The sequence below is a fragment of the Chelonoidis abingdonii genome, chromosome 2 (assembly GCF_003597395.2).
Source record: "Chelonoidis abingdonii isolate Lonesome George chromosome 2, CheloAbing_2.0, whole genome shotgun sequence".
Taxonomy (NCBI): domain Eukaryota; kingdom Metazoa; phylum Chordata; order Testudines; family Testudinidae; genus Chelonoidis; species Chelonoidis abingdonii.
In genome coordinates this window covers 282,224,415-282,239,588 of record NC_133770.1, presented here as the reverse complement: position 1 = coordinate 282,239,588, position 15,174 = coordinate 282,224,415, and the positions used below count along the sequence as shown (strand labels likewise).

Below are 15,174 nucleotides of genomic sequence, written 5' to 3'. Positions count from 1 at the left end.
TTGAACCACCAAAGAAATCCTAAAAGGGTCCAAATTAGTCGCAGTGACTCAAATCGACGTGTAAGATCTGATTGAATGGAGTCAATGATGACAAGGAAGGCACTGACCCTATAATGCTGCTTGGCATTGGATTCAGTAGATAAGTTTCGATTGGTGGAGAACTCAAAAGAAATGCCAATATTCGGTACTACTGATTTGGACTCAGTCAGGATTGCATCCCATGGTTCATGAATCTGTTGAATGTCATTGATAAGACTTTCAGTGTTATCCCTCTCAACATCAAGTGTAGCATTGTGTGCTTCAATTAACAGATGAGTTTGTTAGATCATTGTAAGTAGCTTCATCCACAAAGGTGACATCAGAATTCATTCAAATTTGAACATGTGCTTCTGAATAGACTGAAGTTCAGTTCAAGCCTGTGCAGTGAGATTGAGAGATTCAAGCTCATTTAAAGCCTTTCTCACTGAATTCAAATGCTGCGCAACTGGCTGAACACCATCAATCCATGCAGACCATCTAGTTTTGGACATCCCATGCAGTGAAACAGGAAGATATTGCTTCAGAATTTCCCACCTTTTGGGACTGCTACTGAAGAGATTGTACATTTGTTGAACAGTTCCAAAGTAAGTAATTGCGTCCTCGCATGATTCAGCACAATCAACACCTACATGGTTTAGTGTGTGGTTTCCACAGCTGGAGAAAATACAGTTTGAGTTATGCTCAAGCACAACTGCTTGTACACCGTTGTACTTCCCAGCCATATTAGTTCCATTATCATAGGCTTGACCAATGCAGACTTGAAAATCTAACATAAAACCTTCTAGAATTGCTACTACTCGAGCAGTAATTTCTTTTCTAGTTTTTCTCATGAAATTATCAAAGAAAATAAACCTTTCCTCAATTGAAAATATTCAGCTGTCTACACTCTTAACATATTGAATAACCATAGTAGTCTGTTCCTTGTGAGAACAGTCTGGAGTGGCATCAACAATGAATGAAAAATACTTGACATTTCAAATCTCATCAAGAATTGTTGTTTGTACAAATGACCCACGTAGCTCAATAAACTTGTTTTGTATGCGTGTGGAGAGACAATGGACTTGTATGTGCTTTTGACTCTTTTGCAATTCTTGAACATGTTTAACATACCCTGATAAAAGTGGGTCATATTTGCTGGGGAGCTCAACTATGCCTAGAAAGTTTCTATTTGCACGATCACCAGTGCGTTGACTGGAACCAAAGAAAGCCAATCCCCACTCAGAAAGAAAAAGGATGACATTCAGGATGTGCTCAGGAAGTTTTTTCCAGTTATTCATTTCTATAGAGAATTCAGTCAAAGTAAATTCTCAACTGAACTTTCAGCTAATGGCTGATTTCTATGCAACACAGTTTTCTTTGAGTTACATTGAACTCGCATGTGATGGTATTTGGTCTTTCAACTTCCTCCAACCTGTGTTGATGCTCCATCCTGATTGATCAGAGAGAACTGAAGTATTTGCAGCACTTTTGTTCAAAATGAAACAGAGTGCACAGTACAGAGACTGCTTTTCCATACTCCAGCATAACTAGTCTCTTGTGCAGGTCTCACCATTTGGAAGAGATTTTGTCAGCAGACGAGTAGGGAAAGCATGATTATCAGCATCTTGTGGAATGTTACTTAGAATTGCAAAACAACTAATTTGAAGAAAAGATTGCATTTGGGCAGCTTTGGTCTTGTCAATAATTCCAATGTCAGTCACAGTCACACCTGCAATACTCATGAATTGCTCTTGCTGAGTAAGATCTGCATCTTCCTGTTGTTGTTGAGTTTCTTGATCATACACTGGATCTTCTGCAGCATTTGTTACCAGTGGCACCTCTTCTTGACTACTGTCCTCATGTTCAAGTATTGGCATTGAAAAATCACCTGTTGCAGTTGTGGAGTTTTCATTATCTGTAGCATTGTTTGTTGGGGAAGGTATGTTTTCCAGTGGTTTGAGAAATGAAATTATTGGCTTTGAGCTCTTAGCTGCTGTTTCACTCAGTTGTTTTCACTGTCTCTTGCTTGCACTAATTTAAAATCTCCTCTTCAAAGTGATCTAGCTGGTCAATATGTAGCCTATCCACACTTGAAATATTCTGCTGTAAATAAGTAGCTTATCTGCACTTGAAATCTTCTACTATAAACATGTACACAAATGCTGAATGGTACTCAAATGCTGAAAAGACTTAAAATGAAGGAATACTAATTAAGAACACGAAATGAAACAGTCAGGTTATTTTCCTTATTACTGAATCAAAACTCAAGCACGCAAAGTATAATATAACAGGCTGAGCTGAAGACAAAGGGATGACATATATATAGTAAACACAGACACGGATACAGACAGAGGGATAATGTCAAACATACGTCCTCAGGAAATATACTGTACAAGACTGTCCTCACAAATGTTCACCCTGAAACTGGGCCTATAGACTACAAATGCCGATGGTGATGGCCAAGCTACCAAGCTAGGCCTCAACCAACCAACCATTCACCTCTTTTAGCTACCATATGAGATAATAATGAGGAATTCTCACACATAAATAATTCCTTAGTCAACTAGATGTAAAACTATAAAGACACTAAAATGCAACAATTCTCTACCTTTCAACACACACTTGGTCCAGCATCAGCAGCTAGTTGTGGTTTGTTTATATAATCAGCTGATCTGAGAGGACACGTTCCTCATGGTCTAATCTTGTGCCATCAGAACCGATATACTTCTACTAATATTTATGAACATTTTTAAATCTTTAATATAACAAAATCTATACCAGTTAACAAAAAAATTATAAAAAGTGGCCACTGGTACCGGCTGGTACCGCTGATGTTAAAGTGCTGCAGGGTTGCCGATGGGAGGGTGCAGAAGGGGCAACGAAATTAAAGGTCTGCCATGGCAAAGGACCCTGCTTCAACATTGTTGCCCCTTTTGCCTCCCCTCCTCCCTCCACCGGGCCGCTGATTGGAGGCTGTCATAAACACATAGTAGGAGTTAATAGAACAGAAGTACTTTATATTTCTTTTGACTGTAAAGGGTTAACAAGTTCAGTAAGCCTGGCTGTCACCTGATCAGAGAACAAATCAGGGGACAGGATACTTTCAAATCTTGAGGGAGGGAAGTTTCTATATGTGCTGTTAGAATTTGGTGGTTGTTCTCTCTGGGTTCTGAAAGTGACCAGATGTGCAACCAGGTTTCTCTCCAATCTCTCCAATACAGGCTCTTATCAGTTCAAAATAGTGAGTACGGGTAGATAAGGCAAGTTAGGCTTATGTTTGTTTTCTTTATTTGCAAATGTGCATTTCACTGGAAGGAGTTTAACTGTGTATTTGGCTGGAAGGAGTTCAAATTTGTATTTTGCTGAAAGGATTTTAATTTGTACTTGTATACTTAGGCTGGGAGGGTATTCCCAGTGTCTATAGCTGAAAAAACTCTGCACCTAATCCATCTTAAATTTACAAAGATAATTTTTACTGTTTTTCTCTCTTTAATTAAAAGCTTTTCTTGTTTACGAACCTGATTGTTGTTGTTTTTGTTTTTTTTTTCATTCTGGTGAGCCCCAAGGGGACTGGGTCTGGATCCACCAGGGAACTGGTGGGGCGAAAGGAGGGAAGGGGCAGAGAAAGGTTAATTTTTCTCTCTGTGTTAGGATTACTGTCTCTCTCAGGGAGAGTCTGGGAGAGGGAAAGAGAAGGAGGGAGGAAGGTGAATTTTCCTCTCTGTTTTGTGATTCAAGGAGTTTGAATCACAGTGATCTTCCAGGGTAACCCAGGGAGGGGAAGCCTGGGAGAGGCAACGGTGGGGGAAAGGGTTTACTTTCCTTGTGTTAAGATCCAGAGGATCTGGGTCTTGGGGTTCCCCGGGCAAGGCTTTGGGGGGACCAGAGTGTACCAGGCACTGGAATTCCTGGTTGGTGGCAGCGCTACAAGTACTAAGCTGGTAATTAAGCTTAGAGGAATTCATGCGGGTACCCCATCTTTTGGACGCTAAGGTTCAGAGTGGGGAATTATACCATGACAGAGGCGCAAAAGGAGCAGTTGCCCCAGGGCTGGAGATTTAAAAGGGCCTGAGGCTCTAGCTGCTGCTGCTGCTGCTACCACAGCAATGGCCAGAGCCCTGGGCCCATTAAATCACTGCTGGAGCCCCAGGTGGCACAGGCCAAGCAGCGCAGATGGTCTGGCTGGGGGACACTGACCCCCAACCTCGCTCCTTCCTCCCAAGGCCCCTCCCCTTCCATGGGGGCCTGAGTCAGCCCCGTATCGGTAAGAGTTCAATTTTACTTTCACTCCTGGCTAGGCGTTGGGCTCTTTACTGATAAGTTATTTTCATACCTAGTGCAACACACTAAGTAGCAAGCACCAAGGGACATGTATGCACACCACTAAGTGGATGGGAGGGGAGCAAAATGAGGTGGAGAAGCCATTATACATGTAGCCATGAAAAGCCAGGGGTTAGATTGGACCAGTCTGCAGCAGCTAAGGGAGCCATCGTTACAGCACTGAAGGCTGCCATCATGTACTCCAGAACCTATGTTTTAATTTAAAAATTAAAAAAGCCTCTTCTGATCCTTGTGGTTGCAAAGAAAACCTTCCAAACTTGAACTGCAGCAGTCATGTTTGTGTGAGAAGTGAAATCTGATGAAGATCTGCACAACCTGCTGTGAGCAGCATCTCTTGTTGGTGGCATAATTCTTTATTTATTTATTTAATAATTGGAGATATACCTATCTCCTAGAACTGGAAGGGACCTCAAAAGGTCATTAAGTCCAACCTACTGCCTTCACTAGCAGGACCAAGCACTGATTTTTACCCCAGAACCTAAGTGGCCCCCTCAAGGATTGAGCTCATAACTCTGGGTTTAGGAGGCCAATGTTCAAACCACTGAGCTATCCCTCAGAGCTTGGGAAAATACTGCATTTATTTCTTTCCAGTCTGACCCCTTGAGGGAGCAATACCACCATAAGACGCTTCACCCAGCCCGTAGGACCACTGGAACCTCTCTAGATTCCACATCAGAACCTAGTGGTTGGAGCTCTGTAGGTCCAGAGAGGTTCCAGAATCAAGAAAGGACAATATCTTGGTATGCCTGCTTCCAGTAACATAATTTCCTTACCTCCAACCCTTTCAGGGATTATCCAGGTGTATTGCCCCTTCTGATGCAAGAACCCCATGAGGATGATTCAGGAGCAGCCACGCCTGAGGCTGGAACAAACAAGAAAACACAGATTTGTCACACGCATGGCTCTAAGCTCTGGCAGGTCTCTGAAGATCTGAGCCACTCCTAAAATCTCTGTGTGTTCAGGCAGAAGAACACTCTTCCCATTTCACTGAAGGCCAGGACTGCCCCACAGACAGAACAATACAAAGGAAACTGCTCCTGATCTCACTCCCACTGGAGTCAATAGGAATATTCCTATTGTGTTCAATAGGAGCTGGATCAGTTTTTCTATGAGCAGGGACAATATGGTGCTAATATGTCGTGCACACTAACGGTGAGGTTTAATAGTGTTGGGCGGCAGTTAACTGAAATGAACTTTAGGTAATGATCCAAGACGTAACAATTTAGAGGTGGGAGAGGAGAAGAAGGAAACAGAGCATACAGTACAGGAAAGGGGTTTAACAATAGCTGATATACTCATATATGACATCAGTATCTTGGCTCAGTAGCCATGGATATCATAAAACCACCATGTACAATCAGACACAATCTGTGCTCTGTATGTCATTATACGTCCAGAATGAACACAGCATGGTTATGAAATTCATTCTCCTGCCTTAGAGACCGCATGGTCTTTCCAGGGTAAGGCTGAGGTCACTGTCTTGTGACAGCAAAAATCTTCTGTTTTCCGCCCGGTTTTTATAATCTTGCCAGCATTGAGTTAACTAGTTCGATTTTAATTTTGTATATGGCATTAGCCTTGGGGAAAAAAATAAAACAAGACGAAGAAATGAAACAGTTTAGTACATGCATAAAAACACATAAAATGGGATGTAAACCCATAAATCTGATTAGTGTGCAAATCTGGATATTTTATTAATTAAAAGATAAATGAAATAAATCACATTTTAAATTGATCTCCACATTGTAGCTATTTTGACCATGTGTGTTTAGAACAAGTTGCAGAGGGTCTTCAGTTGATTTTTATTTTTCACTTTAGTTACAAATTTAAAAGTCTGCATGGGGGAAGAGGGGGTTGGGCCATGGGCAGTTAAAAAGAAAAAAAAATCAAATCACCACGTTGTTAAAAATCACATGCAATTTCTGATCCCACTTTAAGTACAATGTTCTAAAAGCACCTTTGTTCCATTTGGCAAAAGAAAGCAATAATCCAGGCACTGGTCTTTGCTAGTAAACCACATTCAAGGAGCAAAAAACCCTTAATCTTAGCAACAACAGGATTTGGCTTTTTAGACCAGGAGCTTTGAGCAAAACAAAACAAAACAAAAAACAAAAACCTACCACTTTTTGGAAAAGTTAAAACCTAAGTAATAACTTTTTCAAAGCGTCTTTTGGGAAAAGAATGAGGGCTTTGCTCCAGCACAGGTGGATGAGCCCAGACATGTTCCCCACAATGCAGCTTCCTTCAAATAGAAAATTTGTAAAGACTCTTTTTTTGCCCCTCCTGCTAGTACCAACTGCAATGGCTCACAAAAAGGACTTTATTTACTAAAGGCCAGGTTCTGTGAGCTGAAACTTACACTGACACACACCTTACTCTGGGAGTAGCCATAATAAGATCAACAAGAAAGGAATGGAGAATTTGGTCCTTAAGGTATGCATTTATTTTGGATTTATAATACACATCAGTTGTATGTATAGACTTATCATGCACATCTATCACCAGGGAGTGTATACATAGTTATTAAACAATACACAAAGGATGACATTAATTCATGTACACTGCACATGCAAGGTCCTATATGCCAGTTACATTCTGGAATCTGCACTCCACCAGGGGATGAGAGCAGAGTGTCTTCACATTGCCATTTTGATGTCCATTCAGATAACCCCACCCCCTAGAGGTCCCTTCCCCATGTATCCACAGGGTTGAGCAGCTTCCCTGCCGGACAACCAGTTTACTCTTGAAGGCCCGATGAGTAAGAAATGATGCAACTACAATCTTACCTCTCCTGAGGGTTTTAATGGGAGAAAGGCCTTAGATCAGGGGTAGGCAACGTATGGCACAGGTGCCGAAGTCGGCACGCGAGCTGATTTTCAGTGGCACTCACACTGCCTGGGTCCTAGCGACTGGTCCGGGGTCTCTGCATTTTAATTTAATTTTAAATGAAGCTTCTTAAACATTTTAAAAGCCTTATTTACTTTACATACAAAAATAGTTTAGTTATATATTATAGACTTGTAGAAAGCAACCTTCTAAAAATGTTAAAATGTATTACTGGCACGTGAAACCTTAAATTAGAGTGAATAAATGAGGATTTGGCACACCACTTCTGAAAGGTTGCCGACCTCTGCCTTAGATTCTACTCAGCTCTTATTGACTCAGACTCAGGATGAAGTAAAAGCCTCAGGGTCTGTTAGGCATTATTAATAGGCAGATCTAGTATGCCTATTGGGTATAAAACTATTTTCCTGGCTTTGTTTAATCTGTGTTAGTAACCCTAAAAATGACAAGATTTTTCTACCATGTTAAAAGCAAAAGTGAAACTGACTCTAAACAGGCCGTCAACCTATCCAGGGACCCTGGGCAAGCTAACAGTGAAGTGCAAAAAAGTACACACTAACCTGAATTCAATTAAAGTAGATTAGTTGCATTAATAATCCAAAGTGTTATCCATGACATGTGGATGGACACATTTATTCTGAATGTATGAGGTTGACTTCTCATCCCATTTACACAGTTGCAATCAGATTATGGTCCATGACTTTTTTTCTTGACAGCTAGTTTCTCTTGGATTTTATTGTTAAACCTTCGTACTGACAGTGAGTCAGTAAATAATCACCTGCACCCCCAGCAAAATAATATTTGGCCTAACCTTGATCAGATTCTTCCAAGATCAGGAGATCATAGGTATTAGAAAGGGAGAATACCTATTAGAGTTAGATCATTGAATCAATGCATCCTTCCGAGTGCAAGATATAGAACTTGATCTATCTCCCATTAAAATCAATGGGAGACTTTCCATTGACTGTGAAAGGAGTTGGATTGGGTTATAACCCTTGTCTGGAGGACATATGCTAATGAAATGATATTCTACTTCCTGCTTTGATGAGTTTCTTCTTACTGTCCCTTTTAAAATAAAAAAAAATGCACTGTAACCTGGCTTTCCATTGGAATTGTTTTGTGGAATTTGATGCAGGCGAGATAAAGAGCTGATTGTTACAAGGACTTACTGTGGTAAGCACTTTGTGTTCCCTTTGTGAGGTGGGCTTGCCTTCCAAAAATAAAGAGAGCTCCATTTTTCCCATACTGAATATTTATCTTCACCCACAGCCTTGCACATTCTGTTATCTCCCTTATGTGGAACCTCAGCAAAGCACTTAAATCATGGTGAAAGAACAGCACACTGCAAAGAAACAGGATCTGGTGGAGAGACAACAACTTGCCTGTGTATGGGAACTGTTTGAAATTAAACACTGCCTGTAAGTATGAACATCAAGCCCAGTCTGCAAGGTGGGGCAGGCGTTTCCCTTCCACTGTGTTGTAAACTGGGGGGAAGATGCATTAGAATTCTTTCATTGAACCCAGCCAAACTGAGAGGAGTGCCACGCACTGCCCTGCATCTCTATGCTGTGACAGCCTGCAGAGAAGGATGAACTGCAATGGCTAGAGGGCTTCCCTGCAGCTCCTGATGCGCTAGTGTCAGACTCCTGTCTGGCAGACAGCCCTCAAAAGCAAAAGAAAAAAAAGAGAGAAATGAATGATAGTGTCTCCCTCACTCTCCTGCCCCCTTCCTCCACTTGGAATCAATTCATATCACCAGGCAAAAGAACATCTGCCTACAGGAAGGAGAACGTGTACTGTTGTCAGTTCGAACAAGTATTAAAATCATTATTATGAGCACACACATCATTATCCGTGGAGTACTTTGTAAATCCAATCCTGCGGAGCCATCAGGCAGGCCAGCAGTTTCCTCTACAGTAGATTCTACCAGGGATATGATTTTCATCTAACAAGTTCCCAGGGCCGGAGGAATATCCATCTGCACCTGCCACTGCTCCCTGAACTGTGTGCTGCAAGAGTTTACCGTGAGAACTGGATAATACAGTTGCTCGCTTGAGTCTCGTGCTGTTTCCTCATCACGTGTCCTCTTGAAAGGAATGGTAATTGTTTAACACAGCAGCCATAGCGCACAGCGCCTTGTATCAGAAAGCGAGCTGATTGTCTCCAGACTCAAGCTCAATTGAGGTAGAAAATTGTCATTAGTTAGTTGTAGTGATGAGTGAATCCTCCCAAGCGACATAGGGGTGGCTTGTCCTAGTTAGTCACCTGCGGTGTCTGAGTGTAGGGCACCACTGCTATCGAGCTGCAGACTCAGGGATAGTTCCAGACCCACAGGAGTATGCATGAATGGGTTGCATTTGTCCTATATGTTGGTACTGGTGGCCAGGACCACATACTACTGGAGATGGGCCTGAATAAAGATTCAAAGACCTCCCTGAACACGGTGGAAGCTGGTGGGCTGATCCAAATTCTGAGGGTCCCATCTCTGGAACAGGCTGCACCTAGGAATTCTTCTACCTATCTATGAAACCTTTATGGGCCCCATTACCATGATATCTGAGCACATCGCCATCTTAAATGTGTTTATTTTCTCTCACAACACCCCTCTGAGGTAAGGGAAGTTCTCTTCTCCTCATCTGACAGATGGGAATCTGGGACACAGAGGGCTAGATCCTCAAAGGGACTTAGGCTCTGCATTGCACCACCTAAGCACAAGGCCCCCTGCTGTCTAGTGGACTCCTCAGCCCTGAGTTAGATGCTCTGGCTCCCTATGCAATCCATGGGCTGAGGTAAGCACCTAAGAAAGGGATCCTCAGAAGCCAAGCAGAATGGGTAGCTGCCTAACCTAGACGGGGGGAAATATAGAGGAAAGAGATGAGGCTTAGGGCCCAGCTCTGTTTCTCATTGATCTAGGCCTTTGGCACAGGACTGGAGTTGGGCACCTAAGCCAGTTAGCCCTGGGGAAGAAGAGACAACCCCCCTCCCCCATTCAATTCCATGATAGCCAGTAGCTCTGGGACAGGGACCTGAACACAGATCTCCCACCTCCCAGGACAGTGCCCTAACTACCAGCTGTCTCAGTTACTCCTGTTTAAACTGTTCTTTGTATTAAATAATTAAACAGTCACTGGGCCTGAGAGCAAAAGTGAAAGATTTGATGCGATAGCCCTTGGCATTTGAGAGACTCAGGCTCAAGTCCCTGCTCCACTAAATATTTAGTTACTGCTACAAACTGGAACAGCTTCAACAGGAAGGACTAATCAGAGCCCCCAATAGCCTAGTAGTTCGGACTGGGAGGTGGCAGCAGGCTCTGAAGCAGGGTCTCCTAGATGAGGGCCCCAACCATTGGCCTATTCTGGGGACACACACACCTCAGCCTGAAAAACAAACTCCCAACCTGCTCGTCCCCAGCTGCCTTTTGTGCAAGGTCCAATCCGGTGTGCGTACTGGGTCTGGCTCTGGTGGGGAGATAGGCGGGGAATGCTTCATTTGATAGTTCTGCTGCAGCGTGAGCGGGGCTCCACGCAGCTCATCACCTGCAGGTTGGCATGAGGGCTGAGGCAGCTTTGTGCACGATCATGGAAAGAAAGTCCAGTGCCTTGGGGACTAAGCGCCTACAGGGCTGGGAAGTGCTTTTGAGCATGTCAGTGGTGCCTAAATATTGGACTCAGGCACCTCCATAGGCAGTCAGGCACCCAGGTACCTTTGTGGATCTAGAGTCTGAGAGACTAAGGCCCTTGAGAGGATCTGGGCCCAAGTAACTTGCCCAGGAAGCCTGTGACAGAGAACGGGGATGAACTCAACCCCCTAGCTTGAAAAGCACTCTAAGATCCTAATCTGAAAATGGAGAAGCATTTTCCAAAGCTGAGAATACAAGATGAGTACAGGAACTATGTTCTATTCCTATCTCTCCAGATAAAACCCTTTCAATCCCCGGGCAAGTCACTTCACCATTGTGTACCTTAGTTTACCCATATTTAAAATAAGGATAATAACACTGGCTGATTTACCTCCCAAGCATGTTGTAAGGATTCATTAATAAGCTAAAGTTTAGTTAATATTTAATTGCTTTAATATTTCATATTTAATTAGCAAGAAGGAAATGAGAGATGAGATGGTTCATTTCTTTTGCTGAATATTTTCTGTTTGGGGCCTCTCAGTCTGGGCACAGTGGTGTTTTGATTGCTGGGTCTGCACTGAATCCCCTGTAGCTGCTAGAGAGCACAGCTATCTCACCTTGTCTATACAATGAGGTGATTCAGATGGGATTACATACTATGGAGGGAGCCCACATTCCTAAGCTCCCAGACCTCTGCTACACCCTGTATTTGGAAGAACAGTGCAGCACCATCTCTCTCTGTTCATCCTTTGACCACTTTAAGAGACCAGTCTAACTCCCAATGAAGTCAAAGGAAGGGCTCCTATTGACTTCAGCGGGCATTGGATCGGACTCCTCCATCCAAAAGCCTGCTGCCTCTAATTCTGTGATGGTAGTAGTGTGGAAGCACGCCTGATGAATAGAGGAGGTACAGTCAGGATGTTCATGTGCCCACTGGAGCATAACTAATGTCAGTCCTCATAGAGCTCTACTGGAAAAGAGAAATAAAACCTGCTAAATAACTTCATGCAGTGATAGCCATTGGCCAGAGGGACACCTGCAGAAACCAACAGATTTACGGATCCTCTTGCTGCTGGCCATGTCTACACTAGGAGCATTTTGCTGGTCTGGATATACCAGTATACTATACCAGCAAAGTGCTTCTAGTGTGGATACAGATTATACCAGCAAAACTGCACCCGGGCTTTTGGTGCCAAAGCTATGTCAGTCACGTGTCACACTTCTTCACACCCAGTTCACATAGCTATGATGGCCGATGTCTAGTCATGGCCTGACATTCTGGCCTTCAAGAAAAGAACTGAAGGGATATGAATGGAAGTGATATTTTGCCTTAAAATGCATTTCTGCAAAATAATCTTAATTAATAAATATTAATGTGAGACCAGATTCCCAAATCCAAATAGACCTGAACTTTGGGAGGAACTTTAAATCTGGATCCAAACCAAGACCTATATTTTTAATCTTTAGTTTCAAAGAAATGCAGGAAATGTGTGTGTAAGGTTGGAGATGGCAAACTGTTCATGCCCACCAGCAAAGCAGTGGACAAGGCACAGGGCTGGTAGGCAGAACAACTAGCTTTTGTTTCCAGTTGTGGCCCAGATTTGGTGTGTGACCTGTGGCAAGTCAATTAACCTCTTTGGGCCTCAAGATCTCAACCTATAAAATGGAGATAGTGAAACTTACCCTTCTTTGTAAAGTGTTTTGAGATCTATGACAAAGTCCTAATTATTACAAATAATTAGGGATTCTGGTTTTCAGTTTCTGCTGGGTTTTTTTAAACCAGATTTTCAGGGTTTATTTCTGGCTATATTAATGTCTTGTAAATCCATAGATAAATTATTTTTGCCAGAACTGTGTCCTGCAGCCATTAAAAGAGAAATCAATTATTTCATTAGGAATGAAATAAGGTAAAAAAAAATTGCAAAATGGAAACACATAAAGGGATGAATATACTATAAAAATGTACAGACAGGGATACATTGTAATAAAGGGGAAAATAGGAATTAGTACATATAAACCTCAGACTTGTTTTTATGAGAATGTGTATTTAATAGACTCCAGATGTTCAGAAAAGAATATCTTGTTATGTTCAAAGGGGTAAACCTCTCATATATGTACATCACCACAAGGAAATTTATCCAGTGACTGGCATGTGTCTAAGCAGTCTTTCCAGTTCCTTTTGTAGTTTTGATCTTCTCCCTGTCACCCTAACTCAATAACCCATAGCTTTATTCCAAACATGTTCTGAACTCCCTTTCCTTTCCACTCAGCTTACTGATTCTTCCCAAGGCCTCCAGTCCTCTAATGAGATGTCAGAAATTTACTGCAGCCAAGAGTATTCACACTCACACCAATTATCTCCCCAGTGCAACACTCTCAGCATCCTTTGTGGTCTGATGTCTTCACTAGCTAGGTTAGCTCTCTGAATCAGACTGTAAGTTTCTTGACGGAGATAGCACCTTGGCTCAGATCCTCAAAGGTTTTTACGAGTCTAACGCTCATTGAAATCAATGAGAGTTAGGCACCTAAATATCTTTGAGGATCTGGCCCTTATTTTCTATATTTCTAAGCACCATGCACACCTGGTGTCAATAACACTAATCATGCTCCACTATCAATCCACTTTTTTCCTGTCACCTGGAGCTGTAACCCACAGGGGATACCTTTACTACAATAACGATGCTCCCATATTAATATTTTTTTACAATCCATCTAGGATTCTCTGCCCGTCTTCTATAAAATATCAGATGCAGCAAGACTATGGATTCTGGGTGCATGCTCAGAAAGGAAACAACCTTGCAGCAAAGGGATGAAAGTGGAAAAAAATATCTGACAAGGTGCTGAAGGCTGAAGAAAACTAACAAGTGTTGGTGTGAGTTGCTGAGTCAGGTAGGAGGAGATGAGCACAGAGCTGGATAAAGGTATGAGGTGAACAGCAATGAGTTTTGTACATCTGCACAAGTACAGCCACACATAAACTGAAGCTGATTCAGATGATAAACCCTGATCCAGGTGGACATATGGCCCTTAAAATGGCACTGCCAGGACCAAAAATGAATTTCTACATAAGTACCAGTTAAGCAAGTTACAACTGGCTGGATGTCGGCTAATAGTTTCATGATCAGAATAGAGGAAAGTGTTTTATCTCTTTGGGTCAGAGCCCTTTTACTAGGATCTCGCTTTTCCATTGTAGTATTTGTATTACCATAGTGCCTAGGGGCCCCACTCATAGACCTGGGCACATTGCGCTAGGGGCTGTACAAACAGAACCCCTGGTCCCTGACCCAGAGAGCTTATCCATGGTCATCTCCCTCCTTCCAGGGTTTAGGATGTTTCCCCAATACAGAGATACACAACTCCAGAAGGTTCTATGAAGAACACAATTCTCATCTCACATGCAAGCTGCGCTGGAGAAGCAACTAATCTTACCCAACATCAGTTGTGTATTTGAAATCAGAGATGTAGGCCATTTGAAGGAAACTACTCTATTCAGAAAAACAACAAGGAGTCCGGTGGACCTTAAAGACTAACAGGTTTATTTGGGCATAAGCTTTTGTGGGTAAAAAAACCTCACTTCTTCAGATGCATCTTTAAGGTGCCACTGAACTCCTTGTTGTTTTTGTGGATACAGACTAACAGGGCTACCCCCTGGTACTATTCTATTCTATTCAAGTTCTTATACAGTGCCCATCACTGTAGTAATGCGGGCCATTTTGGTTCAGCTTATGCTCAAAACCTGAGCTGAATATCTGGGTTTGAAAATGACAAGACAATAAAGCTCTTCTCTCAGCTCCCAAATATTTCCTCTAAAAGTTCTGTATTAGATTTATCAGCATTTACCAGCAAGTCTTAAAAATAAACCCCCCACCTAATAAGAAAGCAGAATCTTGTATTACTTCCTTCAACAAGGAACTAAAAGGAATATTCCCACCAGCCCTGATCGTTTCTGTCTAGAAGGAAAGACCAATAATGCGCTGCATTGAAATAGAAAAAAGTGTCCTGTCTTTTAAAAGTAAATATAATAAGAAATATGCACTCTTAGCGGTGGAATCTAACAAATCAGGCCAGCCCAGGAGGGCAGAGGTTTTCTATTTTGTTTCTTTTACAACTGTTATTATTTTGGGCTGTGTGAAAACAGAAGCAGTGCATGTGTGGTCTGACACCGAAGGATCTCACACTCCAGAGACATTCCTGAGAATACATACAGGAGCCACGAAACAGGCGGGGCTCCCTTCCCAACAGCAATCTATAGCCCATTGCAACCTGAGTTATTTATCACCATTACAGCTAAGCCCACTGGTAAAAGGCTGATCAATATTAATCTGAAGAATAACAGATCAGCTAGAGGGGCT

General features: G+C 42.4%; 1 long non-coding RNA gene across 1 annotated transcript in view; it reads right to left on the bottom strand.

Annotated features, from left to right (window-relative positions):
* The window catches only part of LOC142046410 (uncharacterized), a 42,298-nt gene that overhangs the window by 25,913 nt on the left and 1,211 nt on the right, over positions 1-15,174 (bottom strand). The window contains exon 2 of the long non-coding RNA XR_012655397.1: positions 5,133-5,221. This is a non-coding gene — a long non-coding RNA (uncharacterized LOC142046410). The remainder of the gene's footprint in view (positions 1-5,132; positions 5,222-15,174) is intronic.